The sequence below is a fragment of the Ambystoma mexicanum genome, chromosome 7q (assembly GCF_040938575.1).
Source record: "Ambystoma mexicanum isolate Mex_15411 chromosome 7q, UKY_AmexF1_1, whole genome shotgun sequence".
In the NCBI taxonomy this organism is placed as follows: Eukaryota; Metazoa; Chordata; class Amphibia; order Caudata; family Ambystomatidae; genus Ambystoma; species Ambystoma mexicanum.
In genome coordinates, this window is record NC_090941.1 from 1026394670 (window position 1) to 1026415732 (window position 21063).

The 21063-nt window shown below is 50.8% G+C and overlaps 1 protein-coding gene across 4 annotated transcripts in view; it reads left to right on the forward strand.

Moving 5' to 3' along the window:
• The window catches only part of NUMA1 (nuclear mitotic apparatus protein 1), a 1289555-nt gene that overhangs the window by 651158 nt on the left and 617334 nt on the right, over positions 1-21063 (forward strand). The window lies entirely within an intron of this gene.

Genomic DNA, 21063 nt, shown 5'->3' on the forward strand with positions numbered 1-21063 from the left:
TTTTAAGGTAACTCTGGTTTGGGTGGGGGGGGAGTACAGTAGTTACTGTACGCCATTAAAAACCTACCACTTAAATGTTAAAGTTGGCAGATTTACTGTAATACCTCTGAAGCAATTTTACAATATTTCATACATACCTAAACTTACTTATGGTTTGGAGTTTTATGATTTAGAGTACAGATTTTATGAAAAACCTGGAAAGTGGAAAATTAGATATGAATTCGGACTGCAATCTTTGAGATCAATTATTACATGGAAAAAAATGTTGTTGTGGAGAAAATGCTTGGTAAATAACCCCACGTCATTGTATACTATAGCAGGGAAAAACCTATCTAATATCTTCTGCTTGAAACTGAAAGCGGGTATGGAGAACATTGGTGAAATAAGGTATTTCGACAGAGATGCTGATAACGCATCCCTTGAAAGTGAAATATATACTGAAATGTAATGATTGGCAACAGACTTAGTTTTGTTTCACAATCAAAAATGGTCAACCAAATGTACTCGTTTTGGAAATTCAAGCCTGTTTTGGAATCTTACTTGGAAAAATATCCTCCTCGAAGCTTTAGAAATACTTTTATGAGATTACGATTTAATATTCTTAAAACAAAGTATATTTTGAAAAGATGGAATCTCCTCAAAGATGCTTGGGGCTGGTGTAGGTATTGTAAAGAAGGGGCTGAAGAAACACTGTTGCACTTAATACTCTTTATGTCCAGCCTTACTGAAGCAACGCATACTATACTTTGAGCAATTTATTGAAAATTTGCACTGTGTGAACACAGAACTGCTATGGTATCAAATAAGACATAACAGCTCCTCTGTCTTAAAACTAAAAATATTGCCTTTTTGAAGAATTTTTGTGATCTTTCCTAAGTTATGCACATGAACTTCTGAAGGTCTGGTTGTGCAGTATGTATCCTTTTATATGTTTTAGTTGTTCTAGCTCTATAATATGACAGACAACGTTGTTATTTGATCTTATTTACGTTCTTAACATGACTATGAATTATTCTGGATTTTAATTGTTTTTAACGTATCTATTTTGTTCCATTTTTGTAAACGTTTAAACAAACTATAAATAAATCAAACCCTGCCACTCTTATTACCAAACATAACACACCCATGTTAGCCAGCTAGTTAGTAGTTTTCCAATCACTGCCATCTCAATTGTAGGTGGCTCTGAAATGTCGCCTATTTTCCCACTTGCCAGGCATCTCAAATGTAGGTGTTTTCTACTTGCTTGTGTATCTCATATTTATGCGCTTTTTCCCTACATGGCAGGTACCATAGGGGCGGTAATTGCAGCACATCAGAATTTACCACCCGGGAAGGGAAATGGGCCACAGTCGTAACAGCGGGGGTAGGAAAGAGCACTGCCACTAACCAACATTACTAAAAACTGAACCTTCTGCATACACCTCTCAATCCCTTAACCCAAAACAACCATACCCCTACAGCCCACCAAACTGCATTCACTTCACTACACCACTGTTAGGCAGAATCCTGTGCAGTTCCCTTGGGGACCACTGCAAGAAGATTAAGACTACAGGAGTAAGCAGTAAACCCAATTGGTAGCAGTCTGTACCACACAGATTTACCTGGTAGCTGTGGCTGAGCAGTCGCTCTTCTCTCAAGAAGAAGAGGGCAGTATACAGAGGATACACAATAGGGCTAAAAACACAGTAGAGCAAGCAAACACTGACCAGAGCTTTGTATCAGAAGTATATAATTATTTATTTAACACACACTTAAAGAAATACACTAGCACTATAAATCAAAGCAAGTTCAAACAGTCAGAAAAGTATACACACCTCCCTTAAGAATTATTAGACAAGTCTAAGTCAAAACACCACTATTTGTCAAAACAGATGTGAGCGCGTAACTTAGATGGCACTCCAATAATTAAGTTAAAGGGAGAGAAAAAGGCAGGTCATGAAAATAAACAGTTCCCAACACTTTTATAAGACCAAAACAAGTTAGTGAAGACAGTCTACTGTAGAGCCAAAGTTCATAGGACAGGCCCTCTTTAAATGGAGCTAGGTGAAATATGCCCACGATCACACAGTTTAGAAATGCATTCAAGTCTTTGTAAAAATGTTCAAAAGAGGTTGGGTCGATTCAGAAGGTAAAGTTAGGTCTGGGGGCCAACCCAGTTGGAAAGCCAAGGATTTAAGGGTCACCTTTAGCAAACCGTAGAAAGGGAGGCCAGGTGTAACACAGTACCTTTAAAGTTGAGGAAGCTCCAGCGGTGGCAGTTGTTCCTGGCAGCGGATGCAGTTTGTGGTTTCGACCAGGGAAAGAGAATATCTCGTCGAGGAGGAAACTTGGAGTCGTTGCACTGCCCAGGGAAGAGACCAGCCGTGGAGTTTGTCGGTTAAAAGGTGCGTTCCTTTTATTCGCGGTCACAGTGGTGAAGCTTGGCTATCCGGCTGCCGGGGTGCTTGGCACGGGCGATTCAACCAAGAGACGTCCTGGAAGGCGAAATGGCGAACTGGTTGATCCTACCAGCTCAGAGGAAGAAGACTCTTTCAGCAGAAGATCTTCTCTCGTCCTCGGGAAAGTGATGAGGTCGTTGCAGCAGGGCTCCACCGGTGGTGTCGTTGTTGCAGATGGCTCGGCTTCTCCCTTTTCGGATTTCTTGGGTCCTGTGGCGACCTCTGAAGTTCCAGTCCCAAAAGCCCTGCTTTTATGCAGGAAACCCCCCATTCAACAGCCTAGCTGTCACTCATACTTGCTAAGTGGGCCAATCAGAACAGAGTGCGATTTGAGTTGCTAAGGCAACGCAGTCCAGGGTGCCAATTCCCCCACCCACACATCCTGTAGAACCCAGACAGAGTGGCGCCAGTTGGAGGGCTTCTGTGGAGAAGCCCGCCAAAAAGTGGAACAAAGGGCCTGACCTTGGTTGGAGTTACAGAGACGGACACAAACACCATTTTGGAAAAGAGTTCTGGCGAAAAGACCCAACCGGTGATTTTATATTAAATAAATAAACCGGCGGTATCTTTAACATTCCACCAAAAAGTGGTGCGTTTAAAATCAATGGGAAAATCCCATAGGAAATATTCCGGTGGAATATTTTGCGTGGTAACCACTGTCACCAGCCAGAAACTCGACAAGGTGGGGACTGGACAGTGCCCCCTTGGAAACAGACCCAGGGGCAATTGAATTAACCCCTTCCAGTACTTCCACAATATGATGGTTTGTACTGGTTCTGTTCACAATTCTGGACTAGTAAAGTCAATGCTGACTTTACATGCCCTGGGAGACAATTATCAGTCCCAGGCTATGGAGTCTATGTTTCGGGGTCACTATGACAACCCCTGAGGGTGCTGTGTAACACATGCACAAAAATAGATACCCTATGGAGTAAAAAAAAACATAGCCCATAAGCACACAGAGTCAAAGACGTACCTCAAATCATGCCTAAGAGTGGGAGGAAAAGAGTCTCACTCTTAGGAGGAGGAAAACACAAACCCCATAAATCCAGCAAAGCTGCTGGGGGACTCACTAGGTTTGGGAAATGTAGCCTTATAAGAGAATTCTTCCTAACAACCACAACAACGAAACGAACCACACATAGCTTCGCCCAACAGCACATGGCGGCTACCAACCGAACACCACACCTACGCTCAGGGAACGGTGTCAGCCGAACTGAAGCTGCCAACAGCACATTACATCTCTCTTGCTCTCACTTAGTCCTACTAACTTCCCCACCCTTCCCCTTGCTTTCCATATCCACCCGAACACCAGGAAACCACGCAGGTGGCAACAGTGCACAGTATAAGAAAATTTAATATAATTAACCATCAGTAAAGGAATTATGCTAGACTCTTGATGATCCATCAATATCTATGTAAGATCAGCTTTCGCCCCAGAGGCGGTTAACACCTTCTCCGTAAATAACTTCTTAAACTAACTATCTAGAGAGCAACAAAAGTTGTCATAGTGAATATTTCTATTATGTGATACAGGTAGATAACCTATTACCTTTTAAATCTGTGTTCTTTATAATCAGAATTATAGTATTTCTCCACAATAAACTAGCAGGTAGTAATTTGGCACATCACCATATAAAAAAAAAATACCTTTTGCCTGTAGGTTCACTTACAGCAAGTACATCACTAAATAACTAGTCAGGTGAAACGGGTAGGTATTGCAGATTAAGGTGAAGTGAAAACCAGTCACAAGTACAAATCCCCATACTTTTAAATGTTATTTATAACGCGCCTTGTACACGTGTTTCTAGACGTGACAAGGGAGCGTAGACGGGGAGGACAGAACAAAGATCTTACTAGGGCTTGTGCCATTCAGATCGTGCAAGTGCGATAATGCAAAGTGCAGGGGGGGGGAGGAGGAGGAGGAGGAGGAGGAGGAGGCAAAGTGGAAGTGCAAACTGAGCAGAAAGCTATGTATAAGCACAGTCAGGTCTGCACGGCTCTGGTCAAGTGCCAGGAGGCCAGGGACTGTAGGGTTGCAGTTAAAGCGCCTAAGTGCGGTTAGGCCCGGAGGCAGTGCAGGGGTGACTGGTCATGGATGAGTCTGGTGCAGAGAGAGAGAGACACACTTCCTGAACTTAAAGTGGTTCGCTCAGTTTTGAGTGACAGGGAGGCCATTCCAGAGGGGGAGGTACCTGCAGAGGTGAGAGATCTACCCCTCATTCTACCTGGAGAAGCGCCTGGCCCTCAGTTCGAGGTGGCTGAGTGAAGGGATCGAGAAGGAAGGTATTTAGGGATAGAGAGTTGGATGTAGTGTGGGCCCTGGCCCCAGAAGCCTTGTGGACGATGCAGAGGGTCTTGAACTTGCAGCGACCGCACCGGGAGCCAGTGGTGGATTTCATGACTGGAGAGATAGTCCCTGGGCTTGAGGCCAAGGAAAAGTCTTTCAGTCCTTTTCCGGGTTAGTTGTAGAGGGCAGAGAGTACAGAAAGGCAGATTGAGAAAGAGGCTGTTGCAATAGTCCAGCCCAGAGAGAACCAGGGCTCTGAAGATAGTCACTTCATGGGGGAAAGTGAGAAAAGGAACAATACATTTGAGAAGTCCAACCTGAAGATGTATGGGACCTATTGCCCAAAAGTCTCTGGTTCCAACACAAGATTTCTCACCGGAAAGTACTCTAAAGGGATGCAATAGCGCTGTGGTGGCGATTAAAAACCGTCCCAAACCATTTCAAATCTCAGCAACAATTTGTCAGGGGAGAGGTAAGTTCTCCTCTCCTCCAAACCCAAGGCTTACCCAGGGACAGGATACTTCACCCATGTTCGACCAAAGGGAAGTAAGAGGGAGATGGGGAGACCAAGGAAATAACGCCCTATGTTATCCTATGGCGTACACAGAGATGGGGGTAAACAGACACAGGTATGCTTACCTTCCCCCCCACCCCGCACTCTGATCTTCCATGGGGTAAAGATGGCTCATCTAGAGGTCGCTAGGAGCGCAGTCTTTCGTCCTTTGTTTGGGTGAGCGGTATCCAGGGGTTGGTGTTTGGGTGCTTTTCCAAATCTGCGCGATTTTACTGTCGCAGACCATGTCCGTATGGGAAACGTACGCAACACAGAAATGTTTCTACATTTCCGATGCAGACATCCATTAAAATCACAGATTCAAACTCGCACCCCCACCACCCTACTTACCTTCCTTTCAGAGACACTGTGTCTCTGCGGTGCCGGGTCCCTTTCACTTACGTGATCTGGAATCGGCACCGCAGGGTCCCTTTTATTTATTTACTTTTTATTTTTTTAACTTTGGGTGAGCTGCGGGGGTGTCCCCCGCAACCCCCGCCCACTATACTGTATAGGATAGTGAGCGGGGTGTTGCCAGGGACACCCACCAGGGCCCATACCAACCCCACCGAAACACCTAAACACATACCTTGAAAAGTTCGAACTTTTGGTAGTTAGAACTTTTCGTAGTGTGTTTAAGGTCTTTTGGTGGGGTTGGTATTTTTTATTCAAACTTTTCGTCCAAAACCGCTTTTCCGGTCTGGTGCATCTGCAAGATGCAAGCCCAATCAATGAAGAAATAACACTTTCTGAATGCAAAACTCTTCAGGACGCTTCACGGGTTGGCGGAAGGCTAGTTCCAGAGACAATCAGTTTGCAGGTGTCCTAGTCACAGTCAAAGAAACGGCTCCATGAGAAGGTTCCCTTGCTGATAGGAAGCTCAAAATTCAAGAGAATGTAACTTGTGGCATAAATTGGCGACACCCCAATGTTCCGCCCTTGAACGTGGAACATCGACTATTCTGACTGCATCCCTTGACCCTGGTTCTTTTTTTCTGCGTTCTCTGCTCGCTTTAGGAACACTGGTCTGAATTCCTATTTGTTTTAGTGAATTCTGGGCTTTGTGTCCCTTGAATTCATTCTGACAAGGTTTTCTGGGGTTCAAACTCTGTATAGATTTCAGACCTCGGATTTCTTTTTCTGACCTGCACAGCATATGCCTTTACTGCCTTGTTGAAGGCCAAGACGCGCAGTACTCCACGTGCACCCGAAGGCGCTTCGAGAGTGTGAAGCAAAACCGTCCACCTTCCTCCCCAAGGAGGAAGGTGATAAGTGGACCCGTTCGAGGTTGCAGGGTGCAGGATACGGCACCAAGGAATGGTCCCCTGTCTGAAAGGAAGAAAAAAACACCAAGAGGTTGCAATCCCCTGGTAGTTCTTCACAGCATCATTCTGCTTCATCTTTGAAGAAGTGGAGTCACCACTCAAAGGACTGCAAAGAGGAAGAGGCTCTGTATGTACCTTTTTTTCGAGGGGATTGGGTCCTCCGACGTATTCCATATCTATGACATGTAATCACCACAGCTGTGCTGCTTCGGAAACTTTTTCGGCGTCTGCGTCCTGCGTCGATGACGTCGATGCGCCGCCGTCGAGGACCTCGTCCGACGTCCGACGTCATCCGATGTGATAAGTAGGACGCACGACGCCAGTAGCCTCAGTTCCGTTTTTTCCGCAAACGTGTTGCTTCGTGTTTCTCGGTTCTAGCCTCGACTCATTGGAGTTCTGTTCTTTCTGGTTCTTCGAACCTGTTCGTTTGTGAATATTCCTTCGACGATGTCTTCCGCTTCGTCTTCTACCCCGCGTCCGGGCTTCAAGAAGTGCGGGGAGTGTGGGTCCAAGATGTCGGTGACTGACTCGCACGATGCCTGCCTCTGGTGCCTCGGGGAGGCCCACGACACGGATGACTGTGTCGACTGCCTGTCGCTCACGTCCAAGGCCTTACGCGAACGTAAGAAGAAATTGTCGGTAGGTCGGGTGTCCAAGCCCCGGAAGTCGAAGTCGGCGGGGCTTTCGACGGATGATTCGAGGGGTGACTCTCCGCGTCATCGTCGGAAGTCTCGTCGGTCTTCTTCTAGGAGTCGGTCTCGCCACTCCTCAGCCTCTTCGAGGCATTCTCGGAAGCGCCGACACCGGTCGCCTTCCAGGTCCTCCTCAGAGGACTCTGCCCGGCACGTCGGTTACCCCACCAGCCGTGCGACGCCGGAGGAATGGGCTTCCTTCGGGAAGAAGATGTTGGCGATTCTTGAGTCGCAGGGTACTCTACCGTCCGCGCCCCCGAGTGGGGTCGGCCGTGTGAGGTCGAGAGCCACCGCTCGCAAGAGTGGTCGGCGCGAGTCACGGGAGAGGTCCCGTTCGGACAAGGAGGCTCGTTCTCGCCGTACCCGTTCCAGGTCCCGGTCCTCGATGCGATCGAGACCGTGTGCACCTGTGTTGTCTTCGAGGAAGACATCGACGTCTGAGGCGTCGAGGGCGTCGACAGGCTTTCTCGAGGCTCCGGCTCCGAGGAAGTCGTCGAAGCCGTCGACGGTCAGGTCGTCGAGGGACACGCTCGGGGCTCCGGCTTCGAGGGCTGTGTCGACGCCGCCGATACTGGAGGCGCTGCATCTGACGTCGACGCCGATTTCCTCGACGTCGACGCCGATCCTCTCGGCGCCGTTGCCGGTTTTCTCGGCGCCGATTCGCTCGACGCCATCGACGCCTTTCGTGTCGGAGGTGCCCCGTGTCTCGGGTGTTCCCCCTAGGAAGGCTCTGGCTAAGAGCAGGCACTCTCGGGTGCCTTTCCACCACTTGGATTATATTTCAGAGGCGGATGAGGATTCGGATGGCCTGGTTCCTAGTCAGGTGCCAGATGACATTGTCTCGGGCCATAGTCAATTTGACGATTTGAGGCAGTCGCTGCATGATGCCAGTGGACTGGACACCTCTCCGGAGGTGGAATTTGGTCGGCCTGAGCCTGGCTCCCATGCCGATTCCTCATACCGGCGCCTTATGGCTAGGGTGTCGGAGTATTTGGGATGGTCTGCTCCCCCGGGGGAGTTTGTGCAGGATGATCTGACGGACATCCTTGATGTTGGTCCCCCATCTGACCCGGTACTGCCGTTCCATATGGCTTTACAGCGTAGGGTGGCGGCGGCTTGGACTGCTCCGGAGAGTCTCCCGGCTGTGGGCAGATCCTTGTCGCGTAAATACCGTCCAGCCAGTGGCGACCCCTGCTACTTGACCAGGCACCCCACTCCGGAAAGTTTGGTGGTGCAGGCGGCCACGGCCCCGGCGAAGCAGGCGTCGTACCCTACCATCCCTCCTGATAGGGACGACAAACGTTTTGATGGCTGGGCGAAGAAGGTGTTTTCTTCTGGTGGTATGGCGCTTCAGGCGGCCAACTCCGTTTGTGCCTTGTCGCGTTTCACGCACACTCTGTGGAACTGTGTTGCGTTAGCGGCTGAACATATTCCCGAAGGGGTCGAACGGGATGGTTTCCTTGCTATGGTCCAGGATGGTAAGGATGCCATGTGTGAGTCCGTTCGGTCGGGTTTGGACTTGGCTGAATGCGTCAGTAGGTCCATGGCGGCGAGCACCGTGATACGCAGGTTTGCGTGGTTGCGGAAGTCGGGGTTTGCTCCTGATGTGCAGTCCCGGCTCCTCAACATGCCCTTTGATGGTGAACATCTTTTTGGCAGCAAGGCTGACGAGAGCCTTGAGAGGTTGCAGACCTCAAAAGCTGCAGCGAAGTCGTTGGGCGCTGCAGTTCGCCAACCTCTGCCTTTTCGTCCTAGGGGACAGCAGTGGAGGGGTGGCTCCTTTCGCTATTACTCGTCCTTTGGTAAAGCAAGAGGAGCTGGCAGTCAAAGGGGCCAACGCAGGGGTACCAGAGGTGGACGACAGGGTACCCGTGGTGCCAAGGCCGCTCGGGCAGTTGCCTCTTTGCCCTCAGGTAACGCCGCAGCCGCTCCTACTCAGTCATGAGGCCATGTCCCATGGTTCGCCGGTTGGGGGAAGGCTGGCGCAGCATCTTGTAGAGTGGCGTGCCATTACTTCGGATGTGTGGGTTCTGGAGATCATAACCCACGGCTACTGTCTTCCCTTTCGGCACAGGCCTCGCGACAATCCACCGGGGAACCTCTCTTTGAAGTGTCCGGATCCGCTCCTTGCGCAGGAAATTCAAGCCCTGCTGGAGAAAGGCGCCATAGAACTGGTGCCTGTAGCGGAGAGGAACAAGGGATGGTATTCCCCTTATTTTTTGGTTTCGAAGAAAGACGGGGGATTGAGACCCATCATGGACTTGCGCGGTTTGAACAAACTCCTCAGGAAGGACAAGTTCAAGATGGTTACTCTCTCTCAAGTCCTCCAGGCCCTTCAGCTTCAGGACTGGTTGGTGTCACTCGACCTCAAGGATGCTTACTTCCATGTGCCGATCCATCCCAAGCACAAGAAGTACCTGAGGTTCGCGGTTGGCGACTCGCACTTTCAGTTTCGGGTCCTGCCGTTCGGTTTGACCTCCGCCCCGAGGGTTTTCACCAAGCTCATGGTGGTGGTGGCAGCGCATCTCAGGCAAGGGGGGATTCACGTCTACCCCTACCTGGACGATTGGTTGATCAGGGGGAGCTCTCCCGAGCAAGTCCTGGATCATCTGTCCGTCGCCTGCCACTCCCTTCACAGGCTGGGCTTCTCCCTCAATTTAAAGAAGTCCCATTTGACGCCAACACAGAGGCTCCAGTACATCGGAGCGGTGCTCGACACTTCCCTGGGGCTGTGTTTTCCTCCCCAGGTGAGGGCTCTTCACATTCAGCAGATGGTGCACAAGTTTCAGCATGCCCAGACGCTCCCGGCGTTCGAGTTCTTGAGGTTGCTCGGCCTCATGGCATCCTGCATTCTTCTGGTGCCAGAGGCTCGCCTGCGGATGAGATCTTTGCAGTGGGCACTCAAGACGCAATGGTCGCAGTCCTCCGGCTGGATGTCGGACCCGGTTCAGGTGCCGCCCTCGGTCGCCCGGGACCTTCTGTGGTGGGCCGTCGAAGGCAACTTGATGAAGGGGGCTCCTTTTTGGCTACCCTGGCCGGAGGTGACGATCGTGTCGGATGCATCCCTCACGGGATGGGGAGCTCATGCCAACGGGCTGACTGTCAGCGGTCGTTGGTCTCAGTCGGAGTCCAGACTCCATATCAATCTGTTGGAGCTGAGGGCCGTCAGGCTAGCCCTGAAGGCTTTTCTGCCGACTGTGCGAGGAAAGACTGTCCTGATCATGACGGACAACACTGTGGCCATGCACTACCTCAACAAAAAGGGGGGGGCAGGGTCACTTCCTCTGTGCAGGGAGGCGATGCAGCTCGAGTTCTGGGCCATCCGGCAGGAAGTTTCGATCTCGGCAGTTCATCTGGCCGGAGACGAAAACGTGACGGCGGACGCTCTGAGCAGGCAGAGCGCGATCTCTCACGAGTGGGAGTTGGCTCAGGAGATTCTCCTGGAGATCTTCGGCCTTTGGGGGACCCCTCAAGTGGATCTCTTCGCCTCCAGTGTCAACCGGAAGTGCGAGAGGTTTTGCTCGCGGGAATTTCCTCCGAAAGGAGCCTTAGGAGACGCGTTTGTGGTGGAGTGGTCATTCCCGCTGCTGTACGCGTTTCCTCCAGTCCCCGTCATCCCGCAAGTGCTGCGGAGGTTACGGAAGTTCGGTTCCCGGATGATCCTCATTGCTCCGGCGTGGGCTCGGAGGACGTGGTACCCGGACCTTCTCGACTTGTCCATCTGCCCTCCACGTCGTCTTCCCTACCGAGACGATCTGCTCTCACGGGAGGGGGGTCAGGTTCTCCATCCAGAGGTCGGATCCCTCAACCTTCACGCTTGGCTTCTGAAAGGTTGAGGTATAAGGATTGGGACCTCCCTGAAGACGTGATGGAGGTGTTGCTTTCGGCCCGAAGGCCCGCAACTAAGTCTCTGTACCGTTGGCGTAAGTTCTGCGACTGGTGCAGAGTTCAGAATGTGGATCCTTTTGCATGTGACATCCCCATGGTTCTGTCCTTTTTGCTTTCTTTGGCCCACAGGGGCTTGCAAGTGGGTACCATTAAAGGTTACCTGGCGGCGCTGTCCATCTTTAAGCGCTCATCTGAAGAATGTTCTTACTTTAAAATCCCTTTGATTTCACAGTTTCTAAAAGGGCTCACTAATGTGTTCCCTCCGTCGCCTTTCCTGGTGCCCGGTTGGGATTTGAACCTTGTTCTTAGGTTTCTTATGGGTGCTCCGTTTGAGCCTTTGCATTCTTGCCCTTTGAGGCTGTTGACTTTGAAAACTGTGTTTTTAGTTGCGGTTACTTCCGCTCGCAGAGTGAGTGAGTTACAGGCACTTTCTGTTAAGCCACCCTTCACTGTTTTTCACAAGGACAGGGTTGTCCTTCGAGTTCGTCCTTCTTTTCTTCCAAAGGTAGTGACGGAATTTCATTTGGCCCAGAAGATTGTTCTTCCGGCATTCTATCCTCCTCCGCATCCTGGTAAGGAAGAGGAGAGGCTCCATAGGCTTGATCCTAGGAGAGCTTTGAGCTTTTATGTTTCTCGCATGTCCCGGGTCAGAGTGGACGATCAACTCTTTATTGGTTACGCTGGTAAGCGCTTGGGGCAAGCTGTGACGAAACAGACTTTGTCACGATGGATTATTTTGGCCATCTCGGAGTGTTACCGCTTGGCGGGTAAGGACCCACCGGCTGGCTTGCGGGCCCATTCTACCAGGGGCGTGGCTGCATCTACTGCCCTGCAGAGGGGTGTTCCTATTCGCAACATCTGTGATGCAGCCACCTGGGCTTCAGTACATACATTTGTACGGCATTATTCCCTCGATTCCATCAGAGGGCAGGATCTGGCCTTTGGCAAGGCGGTCCTTTGCTCTGCTATTTGATTGGCTATTCTAAATTTTGATTCTAAATTCTTTCCCTCCTCCTTGTTTTGGTACTGCTTTGGGAGTCTGTCATAGATATGGAATACGTCGGAGGACCCAATCCCCTCGAAGAACAAGTTACTTTCTTACCTGGTAACGTTCTTTCGATGGGATGGTCCGACGACGTATTCCATATCGCTCCCGCCCTGCCTTCCCCGCTGCAGAATTTCTTTTGCGATTGCAGCTTACGTTCCGCAAGGCTTTGTGTCTGACTGGCAGTTGACTTATGTCACACGTTCTGGGGGAAAAAACTACAACTGAGGCTACTGGCGTCGTGCGTCCTACTTATCACATCGGATGACGTCGGACGTCGGAGGAGGTCCTCGACGGCGGCGCATCGACGTCATCGACGCAGGACGCAGACGCCGAAAAAGTTTCCGAAGCAGCACAGCTGTGGTGATTACATGTCATAGATATGGAATACGTCGTCGGACCATCCCATCGAAAGAACGTTACCAGGTAAGAAAGTAACTTGTTCTTTTCCCCCATACAATCCGTGACTCCACAGGAATGGGAGGTGTTGAGGATGAAGATGCTGTACCTCTTTGATATTGAGGCCGTCTGCTCCGGCAAAGGGAAAAGTCCAAAAAGATCAAGTTTATAATCCCGAATGGGAGATTTTTCCAAATTTCAGCCATTTGAAAATTCTGAAAAGCTGAAAAGTTCGACCTAATCCCCCGTTCGGTGGCAAGGGCTATGGCGTAGTCCCCCGCACTGTTCACTATACTGCGAGCGCGGGATGTCCTCCGCAGCCGACCCTGTAAAAAGTAAGAAAAACAAAGGAAAGGACACTGCGCCGCCTGTTCCAGATCACGAAGGTGAAAGGGAACATGCGTCGCAGGGACACAGCAAGTCGGTGGCACACAGCGAAGTGTGCCGCCACAGGGTAAGTAAGGGGTGGGGTTGTGGGTGGGGGCGGAGACAAAGTCTGAAATTTTCAGGGGAGAAAAGACCAAAAGTTATTTTCAGAAAAATAATTTTCGGTCTATTCTCCCTCGAATATTTCCGCCATGGGCTTCCAACCCCAATCCTAGGCAAAGCATGCCATTGGATTTCATCACACTTGGAATACAGGGCAGGGACTCCGCAATGAGACGCAATAAGATTGCGTCAAAGGGTTGTACCGTACCGTCTCTGAACTTCGGTCTCCTGACTTCTGGTCACTGTCTTATGGCGCTGACTGACGCCAGATTCGCTTAAGAGTTCCTCCCGCTCCCCAGAAGGGCATAGATGTCCGAGCTAGATGGCATTTATGAGAAAGAGGATTCTGCCCCTTTCTGGCTTGTGCCTTTCCATTCCTGGGAAGTGACTGACTTCCCAGAGAAGATTTAAAGGGAACAGCCACTTGGTGAAACTGTTCGCCAACTTGCAGGATACAATTAGCCTGGACAACCTGCCAGCAGTAGATATGCCTGCGTCCCCCCTCAGATACCCCCCCCGCAAGCCACAGGCCGCTTCTCAGCACCTGATGGCGAATGTGGTTGACACCTTAGGGTTGTTGCCCCTTCTTTTTCATATGTGCAGTATTCTCTGACATCCTGGATGATGGTCCAAAAATGAGACTTTGCGATCTTTCAGTCGGGCAGTAGAGGTACCAGTGTAGCCAAGAAGCACAGGCCAGCTCCTAAAGACACATGCTTCTTTCTGCCCATGCTTCCAGAGTTTGGTGGTACAGGCTGCTACTGTAAACCTTACATTGACCACTTTTCCATCACTGCCCCCAGTTAGGGAGAGTAATAGATTGGGTGCATGGGGAAGAAAGATTTTCAGCTCTTTCGCACCTTGGTCTCCGATATGTCAATGTCTTGTGTGCTTTGTCCAAGTTTCCTTTTGGCTTGTGGTCCGTTATTGCCAAGGCGTCTGAGAACATCCCTGAAGGGGAGATTCAGGAAGGCTTTGAGACCCTCAAGGATGGCAAGGAAGCCTCCCACCAGATTTCTGGTCTGGCTGGACACTGCAGACTACGTTGCAAGGACGATGGCCACCAGCACAGGCTTGCAAAGACTTTTTTGGCTGTTTGCTACTGATGTCCAAGAGAAACTTCTAGACATAAACCTGCTGGTCACCAAGGACAGCAAGTCACTCCAGAAATTCCAAGCCTATAATGCCACAGCCAAGTCGTTGGGGCTAGCAGTGCAGCAACAGCGTCCGGCGGGTAGGGGGAGCTGTGGTCGCCCTTTCGTCACTTATGCCTAGAGAGGTAGAGGCCAAGCACCATTGGGCAGGCAAGGGCAGCATTGTCCCTACAGGGGTGGGGGACTGGGCTGCACCTAGAGTATGCACCTCCACTGTGCCCTCTGTGAGCCTCAGCATGCATCCTCTCTGAAGTGGACTTCTACCATCTGTCTCCTGTGGGAGGCAGAATATCCCTGTTTGGCAAAGAATGGAGACCACCTCAGATGCCTGGGCCTTACAGGTCTTCCAACGGGTATATTGCTTCTCACCCTCGAGACCACACCCCATGCTGCCAACCCTGCCTCCAACACCTCTGCTACTGGAGGAGTTCCATCTGCTTCTGGCAAAAGCGGCCATAAAGATTGCACTTTGCTCGAAACTAGGCATACTCTGGTGCCGAAAGAGGTCCGAGACCCGTTCTGGATCTGTCTTTTGAAATTGTAATTGTGCAAGGACAAGTTAAAGATGGGCACTCTGGCCCAGATTCCCCAGGCCCTGGACGTGAACGACTGGCTAGTTTCCCTTCATCTCCAGGATGCTTGCTTCCATGCGCCTATCCACAAGAAGCACAGGAAGTACCTGAGATTCAAAGTGGGGGAACTGTCATATCCAGTTCAAAGTCCTCCCTTTTGGTCCGCCTTTCTTTTGCACCCAGGGTTTTCAACAAGATTTTAGCAGTAGTGGCGGTTTGCCTCTGCAAGTCATTCATGTCTTTGCCTACCTGGATGGCTGGGTCATTGGAGTCCATTCTAGCATCGGAACACTTTTTCCAGAAGTGCAGTCTATTGTACAGCTTAGGCTTCCCCCTGAACTTCAAGACATCTCAGGGTTCACATTCCCAGTCCCTCTGATTTGTTGGGGTGGTCTTGGACACTCGCCTAGGTCATGGTTTCCACCCGAGGACAGAGTGCCGAACATCTTCATGATGATCCAGGTTTTGCAATGATCTTGGGCGACAGTTTTAACCTCTGTTTTTCTGCACTTGCTGGGTCTCCTGGCATCATGTATTTTGGTTGTGCCAGAGGCTGGTTTACGCATGAGGTCGCTGTGGTTGCAGTTTCAGGTACGAACTTCAGATGGTGTACTTGTCCGAGTGTCCAGAGACCTGCAATGGTGGTTCATGGCAAACCACCTCGGGAAGAGGGTCTCTTTTTCATTAATCTTGGCCTCAAACAACTAGTCATAGATGCGCTTACTAAAGTCTTGTAGATGCTTTACTCCTTTTTCTTACAGCCAACTGTAGTTCCACAAGCTCAACAGTTTGGCACCTCGATACAGCAACTCATTCTTCTGTCTGTTCTGAGCGGAACGTCCCTGCAGTTAAGCAGTTTGAGCAATGTCGAGCTGCTGCAAGTAAGGCCTCTCTTGGTACAGGGCCTTCGCGCCCTGCCACCCAGTGCGTGGCGCAAGGCTTCAGAATGGCAGAGCGGCATGTTGCGGACCCTGCCAAACAGGTGGCCATCTTGGATCCAGCTCATGTCCAGCCAGTGCTTTTGCCCATCAAATGGGCTTTGCAGGATGATTCCAGCCCAATTCCCTCTAGAAGCGTCAGCGGATCCTAAGGTGCAGGTTTTTGGTCCCCCTCAGGAGTACATCTACCTATCTCAGCCATACGACCACATGCAGCAGACACCTCAGTGGAGGCCCAGGCCCCTGGGGACTCTGTGGCTTGTGACGACCACTTCAGGTGCTTCCTCTTTGCATTTCTCTCAGATGAAGGGGCTCCTGAATGACATGGTGAAGGTCATCCCGCAGGTGGTATTGCCCCAGCCCCCCCTGATCTGGTCCCTCCACCGGTTCAGACCCTACTGGTAGTTCTGACCCCTCCACCGCCTTCTGTACCACTGCCTCTCCCTCAACAGCCACTGGACCGGTCTGCGACTCCAGACCAGAGGGTGGGACCTGTGTCCCAGTGCCCGGGTTCCCCGCGGTCTTTGAAAAAGAGGGGGGGTCAAAATGACTACATTAACACCCAGCGTGATGAACCCCCCCCCCCCACATCCTTTAAAGGCCTTTCATGACCACCTTCAGGGCCTGGCAGAGTTCTTGGGGTGGGGGTTTTCCCTCTACCCGCGGAAGCCCCCCCAGGAGTCAGGTGTGCTAGCAGAGGTTTTGGGAAAACACATCACGATCTGGTCTGGAATCCCCCTCCAGAAGGATGTCCTGCAGATGTTGCGGAAGGTCTGGGATAAGCACAAGGCCAACGCCCAGATGAACAATAAGTTGGACAGCAGGTTTAGGCTGAAGGACTGGAGCCAATACTTCTTGCATCTCATCCACAGCCCAGTCATCTGTGGTGGCTGCAGCCTACTTGTGTTCTTAACCATCGTCTTTGTCGTCTTTCCCCACAGGAACCACCTCCAGTTGCCTCTCCACGGAGAACAAAGTCCTTAAGTCCTTGGGAAAGCGCTGCTACTACATCTCAGGACTGCATCTGCGGCAAGCCAACGCAGACACCCTCTTGGCTGTGACTAAACAGAAGCTGTGTCAGGAGCTCAGGGAATTTCTGCCCAACCGCACTTCGGACAAGCAAGCCTACTTCAAGGCTGGACTGGCAGATGCCCGGGCTATTGCGCAGGACATCATGGAGTCTTTGGTCTTCCACATTGACACAGCCAGTAGAGGGCTCAGCCTTGGGATCGAGATGAGGATACCGTGGATGCATGCCACAAAGATTTCAACTGACGTGCACGAGCGGATCCCGGATCTGCCTTTTGTTGGCGTGGATCTTTTTCATTTGTCGACCGATGAGGAGTTGACAAAGAAGAAAACCTCCACTCAAACCGCCAAGTCCTTGTCAACCTGACAAAACCAGGGCAGGACTGAGTTCAAGCCCTGCGCTTTCTTAAACTTCAAGGGGTTCCGAGACTGTAGTACACAGAGGCTTTACTGGTCTCCCAGCAACTACAGGAGAAAGCAGCAGAGGACGTTGCACTTGTTTTTCTACTCCCCCCTCCTCTGCTCCTGCCTCTGACGCCAAGATGCAATGATGTCCATGTCGGGCCAAATGGCTTGTCTGTGGGGGGCTGTTTCGGTCTGTTCCATGACACCTGGAAGCATCTTGTCAGCAACCTGTGGATCCTATATGTAATCTCCACAGGCTTCCGTCATCCTCTTCCTTTACCATCCTCTCGTCTTTGTCAGATAGGGTCCTTTGCTAGTTTACGGGAGGTCCTTTTGCTCTTGAAGATGCAGTTGATAAAACCGGTTCCTCTTGCGGATAGGGACTTCGGTTGCTATTCCAGGATTTTTGAGGTACCCAAGAACAATCAGGCCGGCCTAAGGGTAGTTCTGGACCTGTCATTTCTAAATCTGTCTTTACAGCTGGAATGCTTCAAGATGATTACTCACAGGCACATAGCTGAGTCTGTGTGTAGGGGACTATGTGTTCCCTTGACCTCAAGGATGCGTACCTGCATGTACCATCTATCAACCGCATAGGAAATTCATACGTTTCACATTTGTCGTATCACTTTCAGAACAAGGTTCTGCCCTTTGCCCTGAATTCGGGTCCCTTGTGTCTTCACAAAGTTGAACGCAGTGGCTGCCCTTTTGCGCTTGTAGGGCCATCATCTATACCCTTATTTGGACGACTGACTGGTGAGAGGCGTGGTCACCCGAAGCGGGGGTGAACTTCTGCCAGAGGTGGTCCTTCATCAGCTGGGGGTTTCCCTCAACCAGAGAAAGTCTGTTATGGTCATCTCAGGAACTGGTTTTCCTAGGGGTGCGTTGGAACACTACCATTCAGCATGTGCGCCCCATGCCTGAGAGCCTTCTGTCCCGCCCAAGGCAGTGGGGCACTTTCTGGCCAACACGACCACCTCTGCATGGTGGTTCTAGCGCATTCTGGGCCGGATGGCCTCCTGCGTGCTCACTGTTCAGCATGCCAGCCAAAAGATGACACAAGGTGCCTCCGGCTCCACCTGGCGGCCAATTGGGATCGGACGGGATCCCTATGCCGCTGCTCCTTCGCTGGTGGCTGATGGGTGACAATGTTTCAGTGCAAACCCCTTCACCTGACCGGAGCCTTTACCTGGTGGTGACTGACTGCTCTCAGGCTGCGGGGCTACTGTGGAGAGCTATACGATTCATGGAGCATGTTCCGGGACGCAAGTCCTCCTACATATCATTCTGCTCGAGCTCAGGGCAGTGGGCCTGGCCCGCAATGCTTTTTTGCCTTATTAGGGACAAGTCCGTTCTGGTTGGGACGGACCATTCTACTACATGTTTTACCTGAACAAGCGGGGTGAAACCAGTCTTGGCCACCTGCCCCCACTCTGCATGGGGGCGGTTTCGACCTGGGAATGGGCCTTGACTGAAGGGATTTGGATTTCGGTAGACCACCTGCCGAGGGACAGCACTGTAGAATGGGATCAGCTGTGTCACTTTAGGTACAACACCTACGAGTGGGAGTTCCAAAGTGACTCCTTTTTGCCCCTGGTCCAGCGTTTGAGTCGGGGGCGAGCGAGTATTTGATGACCTGGATTTGTTTGCATGGCCCCTGTATGCCAAGTGTCCCCAGGTTGCCTCATGGGCACGTCAGGGGTCACTGGGAGACGCCTTCCAGATCTGTTAGCACGGCCGCAGGTGTTATGGGTTCCTGCCCACCCCTCTTCTCCAACGGACCCTCTGCAAGTTCTGGGCCTCCGTGGGCTGCTGTCTCCTCCTGGTTGCCCCCACTGGCCTTCGAAACCCTAGTTTTCAGATCTGCTGCAGTTGTGCTCCTGGGGTCATGTCCATCTTCCGATCCCCAGCATGGGGTTCCTGGCCCAGCAGGACAGAGCAGTGAAACATCCGGACCCGGCCACACCAGGACTAGCTGCCTGGTTCCTGATCAGCTTGCATATTCACTTTTCGGATGACAACTGGAGACCTCATTCATCAGGCCAGGAGGCCCTCTGCTCGGTCCCAGTATAAGAGCAAATGGACTTGGTTCTACCATTGGCCTCACAACAAACTTCTGGACCCTGTCACCTGTCCTCTGGATGACGTACTGGCCTTTTCAGCACACCTGGCTCACTCTGGAGGTGAGGTGGATATTTGCCCTACGTACTTGGCAGCCATTGTGGCTTAAAAGAATTCCCCCGAGCATGTTTTCGGCAGCCCACCTGGTGAGTAAGGCCCACTTTACAGAGTTGTCTAGGCTTTTTCCTCAGGCATAGGCTGCATCCTGTCTGGGACCTCAGTCTGGTTCTTGAAGCTTTGCAAAGGAAGCTTTTCGAGCCAATGGCCTCTGTGGACATCTGCTTTGTGACGCTAAAAACGTTTTTATTGGTGGCTCACCTCTGCACGCAGGTTTAGTGAGCTGCAGGTGTTTTCTTCGTGCAAGCCCTTCACCACGTTTCACAACAATCAGGTCATCTTGCGTACTCACCCAAACTTCTTGCCCAATGTGGTCTCTCCATTCCATCTGAATCGAGAGAACTGCCTGCCGGTCTTATTCCCGAACCCACAGTCGGAGCCAGAGAGGGCCCTATATTCCTTGGACCTCAAGAGGGTTCTCGCCATGGTTTGTGACTTTTAGTGGCTCCTCTCCCGGCTCTGACTTACAAGGCTTCCATTGCCCGTTGGATGGTTCAGGCCCTTTCAGAGGCGTACATGGCCATGGGCAACGTGTTCTCGAGGGGATTCATGGCCATGAGGTCAGAGCGAAGCTCATGGCCGTCGCATTTCAGACGCATGCTTCTTGGGATGCCATCAGCAAGGCGGCTACTTGGGCCACTCCATCGGCCTTCTGTAGGCACTACTCGCTTGACACCAGCTCCAGGCCAGTTGCAAAGCTTGGTCAGATGGTTCTAAAGAACCTTTTCGCTTCATCTTAGATATGAAGCAGGTTGTCACATCTCCACCCTATGTTCTTGTTTGGTGGAATCGTTCACAGGGATGGAGGAAAGGGGACAGAACGCATGATTAAAGTTACTATAGTGTTCGTAGTACATAGTCCCCTTTATTCCATACTTCTCATCCACCTTCCCCCGCTAGTATGCCGAGAGCTAATATGTACTAAAGTAGCCAGGTATCTAAGCGCCCAATGTGTTCAAAGAGGACTGAGGTGAGGCCACGCCCTGCGCGCTATCCTAAATTTAAATTGGAAGCTCAATTTTTTCTGTCAACGTTTCCGGTACCGCCCCCAAGCTGGGGGACGCTCACAAGGATGGAGGAAAGGGGACTATGGACAGGGTACTGTAGTCACTACGGTGAGTAACTTAAATTACTGATGTGCAGGTCTACTAGGCGGTCCTTTAGACTCCGCTTTAACCTTTGGATGGACCGTGTTATTGTGACGTCTATCTAACTCTGCTCGAAAGTAGCTTTTGTTTGAAATTTGAGCCTTGTAAAACATAAATAATCTTGTTTGCTATTGTCCACTTGACAATATGGTTGGTCTGCTGTTTTCCGTTGTGGTTGGTAGCATTTCCCACCAGTTTGCTGTAGTAGGAGGGCTTTTTGAACTTGGTGTACTGGAGTTACTGATAGATTTTCTCTGAAATACGAGCAATATTGTCAATTGGCACACGTTTTTCTTGGAGATTACTGAAGTGTCGTTGACTGATCCAGTGAAGCTTGTTACTCTGATAAGGATATCTGTCCTGCAGAACCATTGTTGCAAGTTGGTAGCCTATTTTTTTCTAAATGCATGAATGTATTTTACTGTATTTTGCTTGTGCTGGAATCATTGTTTTTTGCCTT